The 7,500-nt window shown below is 40.2% G+C and overlaps 1 pseudogene; it reads left to right on the top strand.

Annotated features, from left to right (window-relative positions):
• Positions 1-1,468: 1,468 nt before the first annotated feature.
• Positions 1,469-7,500, top strand: part of LOC135525494 (prospero homeobox protein 1-like) — a 78,551-nt pseudogene continuing 72,519 nt past the window's right edge.

Genomic DNA, 7,500 nt, shown 5'->3' with positions numbered 1-7,500 from the left:
AAACGATGTCTTTCCTGCCAAAGCTGCTGAGCGTCGGTGCGTTGAGAATGAATACTGAAAGACAAACGACGTTCGCAATTCAATCAATCACATTTTATTTAGTCCTTTTCACACACAAAAAAACCCGACAGAAAGGTCAAGTGTAGACGTGCTTTACAACAGACTAAACCCTGAGAGCAAACAGCAGCGCGGGGGGCAACGAAACTCACAGGGACTCTATGTTTTTGTCGGACTAATGTTTGAATTTTGGGTTTTATTGATCTATTCTATTCTATTATATTCTATTCTATTTGACCTTTCTCTAAAGGGACAAGAGGTACCAAGGTCGAATAACCGGCCAGGACAAACCGTCTCACAGCCTAGACAGTGATGAACGGTTGTCTTATTCGCGCGTTGACAACAATAATGTTTTCACTCGTTGTGAATGACACGACACGGATATATATATATATATAAAATATAGAGACAAAGAAAAGTGACTTTAATGAATTAAATTGTAATTTAATAGATAATATAAGGTAGACATATAGAACCGCAAGTTGTTGATGACCATGAAAGACTATGAGCGTGGAGTGGTTATCGGATTCAGAGGTCATTGGCTACTGAGAATTTGGGAGTTGAAATTAAACGACAGTTATCATATGACACATATTAGGCTTTATAGGACAACGTAGACATATAGACACCAGATCAAAACTAATTAGTTACATGACCAAAAAAAGCAGGCAAGAATCTATATAAATACAACAGCTCGCTACTAATCTAAATTACATAACGGACTTTTTGTTCTTTATGAGACACTCCAACGTGTTGACCAATCCTTAGTCTACATAACAATTAGAGGTATAGCCTAAATCAAATAGATCATTCAAACGCGCATCTCCTGACACATACACTCCGGTCGGTTTATTGCATGAGGGAGTGAGTTAATTCGCTGGACGGTTTCTCCTCTCTCCCGTCCTCTCCGGTGTGAAGTTCAAGGCGTTTTGTGTTCCTTCTCAAAAAAAAGAAATACGGCAGACGTTTGTTATTGGTCGGTTGAGGACGTTACATCACTCCCGGTGATGACGCGGTCCGTGTCTTCCCGCATCCTTTCAGCGTTCCCGCGTCTTTAAGTGATTCTTGTCGCTCCACGAACCGCTCCAGCCTCCCGACGGTTAGTGAGAGAAACAACCGACGAACGTTTCCTGTCTCTGAAGGAGACTGTCTCTCTCTCTCCCTCCGCTCGCCGCTGTCCAGAGAAATTATAATATTTAGCACACCGGTGAACGAACGACTTTTTGATTTCTGTATTTGACTAAGAAGCTCAGTTTTCTTCTCGTCTAACGTTACCGAGTAAGTAAAGCCGTTCATGCACTCTCACATGCGCGGTTCTGTCGCCCGTGTGTGTATGTGTGTGTGTGTGTGACTCTCACTAACCCCCCACGTTTAGGTTGTGACCGGTGTATTGTTTCCTCGTCAGTAGGATATCAGACAGAGAGAGAGAGCTCGAACTACGTTTTTCCTGTTAGGATATGGTTTACTATGTTCCTTTTTAAACGCCATGTGTAAGTATCAATTCATCAGTTTTAATGTACAAGTGTTCTTTATCCTAAACTAGTTGTTATACTACGATCCTAGCAGACTGTTGATTTTTTTTTTTGGGGGGGGGGTGCTTGGCTCTCTGATATACAAGTTGATATTTTGTAGTCTTATTCGTATGACGTTCTCCTGATGCAGTTTCTCTTCTCTGGTTGTATCTCCTCGGATAACCGGCTGGTTTTTAGTTGTTTTTTTAGCGCACTTTGTCTTTACACCTCCTTTAGACCAGCTACGCGATGGCTTGTTTTATCTCACCAGTTTACAGTCGTCTCGTAATGCACTGGCAGTTGACTCGTTGTTTTGCTGTTACTGTACGAGGATTGTGTGTAAAGGGACGTTGTGTTACTCATTCGTCAGTAAATGGGCATTTCTGATATGCATTTAGCCATCTCTGTTGTAAAAACCACTTCTCCTTTCCTGGCTGTGGTAACAGCTGTTGGCTATTGTTGCTACATGAATATGTTTGCTGGGCTCTTCTCTGTCTGACCGCGGCAAAATGCTGAAGAGTTGGTACCTGTGTTTGTCTCTTGTCTGTGTTAGCTTCTTGTTGGACATAATCATTTTTACACAGTTGTAGACCTACATCTTGAAATAGTATTTTTTTGACAACAAGTGGTCGACTACAAAGGCTAGGTGAATGCCACTGTTAGTTTTGCACCGAGAAAATGTCCTTAAAAATCTAATTTACTTTGTTTACTGACGGTCGATGTCTTTTCGTTAGACTTTATTACATTTTCTGTTGCTTTTTTGTTGATGAGAATTTAAGAGGACATTTTTGTCGTTGTTTAATATGTGTTTATGTTGGCTTCTCTTCGCCTCAGGCGCATTGGCAGTCGAGTCCAGGACAGGTGCATCAAACGACGGGCTACTGGCGTTTGAAAATGGTGTCCAAATTCTATGGGCTACACTAGATATATATATATATAGAGAGAGAGAGAGTCTCTATATCACAGATCTCGGCTGGTGCTATACTTTGATTTGAAAGAATTATAATACTTAGTCCCATGATATGGTTATTCATGTTTATTTGTTTATTACTCTTGTACAACATTATCCGGAGGTTGTTTGATCACGACTAAATTATTCTTTGGGACACACTTACATTAGTTGACCTGACTGAAAATCAATGTATCTTTATCTTCCTCGCTAAAGTCCCGACTTGAAACCTCTCAGCCTAGTTCTTGTCCTCACATCTCCATTATCGGGGATCTGATTCCACAGCTTCAGTTTCATATGTATTTTTCTCGGTTCTAGTCTATAGTTCCGTTTCAACCGGTATGTTCTGTGGTGTTTGGTGAATTTGAATTTTTATATATATTTTTTTTAAACTTTATTTAACTAGGAAAGTTAAGTTAATTAAGAACAAATTCTTATTTACAATGACGGCCTACCTGGGGAACAGTGGGTTAACTGCCTTGTTCAGGGGCAGTTTAGATTATTTTTTTATTACCCTTGTCAGCTCGGGGATTCGATCTGGCAACCGTTTGGTTACTGGCTCAACGCTCTAACCACTAGTCTACCTAACGCCCCATGTGATCAAAAGTTACGTTAAATATCACTTTATACTAGGAATTTGGCTATTGATCTTAATCTGTTCTCACCCGTTTCATATTAATGTTAAATTACATACAGTGTATCTATGCTGAATAGATATTTCACTATTTACATTTAACAAAATAACATTTGTTTAATAACTGTTAATTCCCCCGAAGGACATTTCTATTCGTGATAAAAGTTAGTATTTTATTTTTTATCATCACCGTTTTATCATATAATTACACCAACATTTTAATATATTTGTTTATTGTACAGAGATAGACTACGGTGTCCAGAGATGACTAATTTGTGCCAAAACTACGCCTGTATATTTGAGCCTTTCTCCGAACAAAGTTTGTAGTTCGATTCATTTGATGTACTGTTAACACACTACAGCCCCTGTTACAGTTTAATTATTCCTGTAAGTGCAGTGGAATTACAGTTGAATTATTCCTGTAAGTACAGTGGAATTACAGTTGAATTATTCCCGTAAGTACAGTGGAATTACAGTTGAATTATTCCTGTAAGTACAGTGGAATTACAGTTGAATTATTCCTGTAAGTACAGTGGAATTACAGTTGAATTATTCCTGTAAGTGCAGTGGAATTACAGTTGAATTATTCCTGTAAGTACAGTGGAATTACAGTTGAATTATTCCCGTAAGTACAGTGGAATTACAGTTTAATTATTCCTGTAAGTACAGTGGAATTACAGTTGAATTATTCCCGTAAGTACAGTGGAATTACAGTTGAATTATTCCTGTAAGTGCAGTGGAATTACAGTTGAATTATTCCTGTAAGTACAGTGGAATTACAGTTGAATTATTCCCGTAAGTACAGTGGAATTACAGTTTAATTATTCATGTAAGTACAGTGGAATTACAGTTGAATTATTCCCGTAAGTACAGTGGAATTACAGTTGAATTATTCCTGTAAGTACAGTGGAATTACAGTTGAATTATTCCCTGTAAGTACAGTGGAATTACAGTTGAATTATTCCTGTAAGTACAGTGGAATTACAGTTGAATTATTCCCTGTAAGTACAGTCAAATATTCCTGTATAGTGTAAGTACAGTCAAATTATTCCTGTATAGTGTAAGTACAGTGTCAAAAGAAATGGTATTACATTGTTATACAGTGATTCCACTTACAAGCCTGACATTTGCAACTGAATCACAATAAATACGTTTAAAGTTTGAATCATTTGACTTTAAGCATTTCGGACTGAGTTTCATAGTAATTGTTGCACAGGAGTGTGTGTGTGTGTGTGTGTGTGTGTGTGTGTGTGTGTGTGTGTGTGTGTGTGTGTGTGTGTGTGTGTGTGTGTGTGTGTGTGAGAGTGTGTGTGTGTGTGCGTGTGCGTGTGCGTGTGCGTGTGTGAGTGTGTGTGTGTGTGAGTTTGTGTGAGAGATGTGTGTTAGATGGAGGAACAGAGACCAGAGTTGTGTGTGTGAAAGAGAGAGAGAGAAAGAGACAGAGGGAGAGAGACAGAGAGAGAGACAGAGGAAGACAGAGAGAGAGACAGAGAGAGAGAGAGACAGAGAGACAGAGAGAGAGAGACAGAGAGAGAGAGAGGGTGAGAAAGAGAGAAAGAGACAGAGGAAGACAGAGAGAGAGAGAGAGGGAGAGATAGAGAGAGAGAGAGAGAGAGAGAGAGAGAGAGAGAGATAGAGAGAGGGAGAGAGAGAGAGAGAGAGAGAGAAAGACAGAGAGAGAGAGAAAGACAGAGAAAGAGAGAGATACAAAGAAAGAAAGTGACAGAGGAAGACAGAGAGACAGAGAAAGACAGAGAGAGAGACAGAGGAAGACAGAGAGAGAGAGAGACAGAGAGGGAGACAGAGAGAGACAGACAGAGACAGAGAGAGAGAGGGAGCTCAATCTAGGTCAGATTTGGACAGTGGGGGTTGTGGAGGTTGGAAGCTACAGAATGTTTTCATCCTGTTTAATGTCCTTTTAACAACCAGGTCTCACAGTCTCACGTCACAATTAGACGTTCATCCAAGTTTCTCAAACATCATTTCGAAGTGTTTAAAGTGACGTTTAGGCATTAATTCTTAAGGTCAGGGTTCAGTTTAGGCATTAACTCCTAAGGTCAGGGTTCAGTTTAGGCATTAACTCTTAAGGTCAGGGTTCAGTTTAGGCATTAACTCTGAAGGTCAGGGTTCAGTTTAGGCATTAACTCTGAAGGTCAGGGTTCAGTTTAGGCATTAACTATTAAGGTCAGGGTTCAGTTTAGGCATTAACTCTTAAGGTCAGGGTTCAGTTTAGGCATTAACTCTTAAGGTCAGGGTTCAGTTTAGGCATTAACTCTTAAGGTCAGGGTTCAGTTTAGGCATTAACTCTTAAGGTCAGGGTTCAGTTTAGGCATTACCTCTTAAGGTCAGGGTTCAGTTTAGGCATTAACTCTTAAGGTCAGGGTTCAGTTTAGGCATTAACTCTTAAGGTCAGGGTTCAGTTTAGGCATTAACTCTTAAGGTCAGGGTTCAGTTTAGGCATTAACTCTTAAGGTTAGGGTTCAGTTTAGGCATTAACTCTTAAGGTCAGGGTTCAGTTTAGGCATTAACTCTGAAGGTCAGGGTTCAGTTTAGGCATTAACTCTGAAGGTCAGGGTTCAGTTTAGGCATTAACTCTTAAGGTCAGGGTTCAGTTTAGGCATTAACTCTTAAGGTCAGGGTTCAGTTTAGGCATTAACTCTTAAGGTCAGGGTTCAGTTTAGGCATTAACTCTTAAGGTCAGGGTTCAGTTTAGGCATTAACTCTTAAGGTTAGGGTTCAGTTTAGGCATTAACTCTTAAGGTCAGGGTTCAGTTTAGGCATTAACTCTGAAGGTCAGGGTTCAGTTTAGGCATTAACTCTGAAGGTCAGGGTTCAGTTTAGGCATTAACTCTTAAGGTCAGGGTTCTGTTTAGGCATTAACTCTTAAGGTCAGGGTTCAGTTTAGGCATTAACTCTTAAGGTCAGGGTTCAGTTTAGGCATTAACTCTGAAGGTCAGGGTTCAGTTTAGGCATTAACTCTGAAGGTCAGGGTTCAGTTTAGGCATTAACTCTTAAGGTCAGGGTTCAGTTTAGGCATTAACTCTTAAGGTCAGGGTTCAGTTTAGGCATTAACTCTTAAGGTCAGGGTTCAGTTTAGGCATTAACTCTTAAGGTCAGGGTTCAGTTTAGGCATTCATAAGGTTTAGGAATTCTTAAGGTTAGGCAATAACTTTGAATGGTTAATTACCTCTTGGAACTACGCATCCCGGATCCGGGAGAATTGTCATCAACCTCACTAATTAGCATAGCGCAACGGTCAAAATATATTACTAGAAACTATTCATATTCATGAAATCACAAGTAAAATATAGCGAAACACAGCTTAGCATGGCAAACGTTTTTTATAATCAATCCTCAAGGTGTTTTTTCAAATATCTATTCGATAATATATCAACCGGGACAATTGGCTTTTCAGTAGGAGCGAGAGGAAAAATGACTACCTCTGTCTTTTACGCAAGAATCACTCTGAGAGCCCTCAGCTGGCCACTTACGCAATGTGTTCGTTTACGCTCATTCTTCAACATAAAGGCGTGAAACTACGTCTAAAGGCTGTAGACACCTTAGGGAAGCCACAGAAAAAGGAATCTGGTTGATATCCCTTTAAATGGAGGATAGGAGTGCATAGGAACACAACGGTTTCAAAATAAGAGGCACTTCCTGATAGGATTTTCCTCAGGGTTTCGCCTGCAATATCAGTTCTGTTATACTCACAGACAATATTTTGACAGTTTTGGAAACTTTAGAGTGTTTTCTATCCTAAGCTGTCAATTATATGCACATTATAGCATCTGGTCCTGAGAAATAGGCCGTTAACTTTGGGAACGTTATTTTTCCAAAAATAAAAATAATGCCTCCTAGTTTCAAGAGGTTTTAAAGGTAAGGGTTAAGGTTTGTGATAGACTTAAAACAAAACATACTTTCTATCGCCGATCTGCCATCCGCGCATGCATGACCCGATACAAAACCAACAACCTATTTGAAGCTGACAGCTCTCACTGTTGCACCTAGCGGCCATATTTTTCCACATCCTCACACAGGATAACGTTGAATAACCGTCTTGCATCCCGGGTGTCCTGACCGCCTTTTAAACGTGCAAACAAAAACACAAAACGCCCAATCCCCAACTTTCCTCGCATCAACTCTCCTTAACACAACTCTTTACCTCCTCCACACATTACATGACACCCCTATGACACCCCTATGACACCCCCATGACACCCCTATGACACCCCTATGACACCCCTATGACAACCCTATGACACCCCCATGACAACCCTATGACACCCCCATGACACCCCTATTACACCCCTATGACACCCCTATGACACCCCCATGACACCCCTATGACA

The sequence above is a fragment of the Oncorhynchus masou genome, chromosome 32 (genome assembly GCF_036934945.1).
Source record: "Oncorhynchus masou masou isolate Uvic2021 chromosome 32, UVic_Omas_1.1, whole genome shotgun sequence".
NCBI lineage: Eukaryota > Metazoa > Chordata > Actinopteri > Salmoniformes > Salmonidae > Oncorhynchus > Oncorhynchus masou.
This window is presented reverse-complemented; position numbering and strand designations above follow the sequence as displayed.